The sequence below is a fragment of the Podarcis muralis genome, chromosome 6, assembly GCF_964188315.1.
Source record: "Podarcis muralis chromosome 6, rPodMur119.hap1.1, whole genome shotgun sequence".
In the NCBI taxonomy this organism is placed as follows: domain Eukaryota; kingdom Metazoa; phylum Chordata; class Lepidosauria; order Squamata; family Lacertidae; genus Podarcis; species Podarcis muralis.
The window spans coordinates 36168089-36170213 of NC_135660.1; positions in this window are offsets into that span (position 1 = coordinate 36168089).

Sequence of the window (2125 nt, forward strand, 5' to 3'; positions counted from 1 at the left end):
TTCATCCTGTTGGCTATGATTACTGATTCCTTTAGGGCAGGGGTAGGGAACTTACAGCCTGACAGTCACAACGTCCATTATTCAGATCTACCAGCTACGGTGGCTGCGGCTGAAGCATATTGGAGGGCCACACATTCTCCGCCCCTAAGAACATAAGAAGACCCGCTGTAATAAATAGAATATTCCTCTTATATTCCATCAGGGAATTGCTGTTGTTGATTCGCTTTTAATTGGTTTGGGAGTTGCTCCAGTTTGGTTTTGACTCAGGCCAATAAAGATTCAGCACTACACCAGCATACAGGAATAGGTTCGTTTCTAGTTTGCATGGAACAGTTTATAGATGGTTTATATTACAACGCTGATTTGCAAAGTTGGAAGAAGCAAAGCAAAGAGTTCCTATTTGTCTTGTCTCTCAGAGTTACCTACCTCAACCCTGGGCCTGTTAATTCCTGCAAGAAAACAGTTCATGTACTCGAGCAGTGCTTTGGGAGATGGGCTCCACAAAGCCAAGAGGATGCTGCTTGTGTGTGGAGTTTGTGCATCCAAAATAGAGCCCATACAGTACAGCTACCCCACTTGTTTACAAATCACCTGCTACCAAGCAATACACCTATACAGGTTACCAAGCCAAGGCAGATCATCCTTACACAAGCTCCAACTGTGTCACAAGGACTAAGCAAGATCTTAGTGTTGCGGGGGGGGGGGGGGAGGCTTGTAGGAATATAGGAAGCTGCCTTATCCCAGTATGACCATTTAATCTGGCTCAGTATTGTCTGGTCTGACTGGAAGTGGCTCTCCAGGGTTTCAGCCCTCACCTCTTAGGGCTCATCCATACTTCTGCCTGTGCCATGCCTAGAAAGCTGTTCTCTACGTGACCCACACTTTCTGGGTATGGTTCCGAGCAGTTTTCTCCTTGCCCTGCTCCTTTCCGAGGGAAAACCTGCACTTTAGCAACAGACCAGAACAAATGTCAATGGGAAATTTCTGTATTGCTGTTTGCTCTAATTGAGCGCTAAAGAACAGTTTCCCCCAGGGGAAAGCAGCAGGAGAAGAGGAAGTGTGCCTGGATAATATGCCTAACGTTTCTGTTGCTCTAAGGATCCTTCTGACACTTCCAGTGGCAAGTGGTGAACATATTTTCTCAAAGTTCAAACTTACAAAAACTTATATATGCTCAACAATGTCGCAAAAAGGGACGAGTTGGCTTGGCAACTATATCAACTGAACATGCCCAAGCATTAGCAGTTGACCTGAAGGAACTGGTGATAAAATTTGCAAAGGAAAAGGCATGCAAAGTGAGATTTTGATGTGGCTGAAATTGAAACTTTAAAGAGTCTTAAATTGCAACATCACTATTCACAAGATTATTCAAACTGATCTGTGTGCTAAAACATTTGAGAAAGATATACGTATTACTTATTATTGCAATTTAAGAAAAAATTAGCAGTTTTGAGTTCTGCGCTTTTCATTTTTTTCCTACAAGATATCTGTTTTTGAAAACAGAAGTTAGCAATCACTGTTGGTGTTGGTGAGGATTTGCAAGTAGTTAGCCTTGCCCAAGGCACAAAATAGCCTGGAACCAGCACTGCTCTGAGGAAATATGTCCTGCGTTTACTGAGATATTGAAGTCCAGCAGTTTTACGCTGGAAATTTCACGTTCTTTTGGTTTTCAGTTGAATAACGTTCACTTTCGGGTCAACAGCAAGGCGCCCTCCCCAAATACTAACCCTCTCTTGCCAATTTCATTCCCTTTTTGCCATGGGTGTAGGAAGGACTTTTTGGGGTAAAGGCAGGCTTTTGGTTTGGGGGGGTCAGAACCTCATATTTGTATTGATTTACGGGGGGAGGCAACTGCAACCCCTTCACCCCCACTTGGCTACGTCCATGCTTTTTGCTGGCTTTACATCTGCCCACTAGGGATATGTGGGTCCTGTTGTCTAGCCCCCTATAGCTCATGCTTACAATAACGCCGATGGCACTTAACCAGGGCCGGATTTAGGTTTGATAAGGCCCTAAGCTACTGAAGGTAATGGGGCCCTTTCTATGTCCAGCTGTCCTTTGTCTCTGTTTTTTGTGTTGAATATATGCGATGTGGTAATTTATGGACCTAATAGGTATCTAAAGT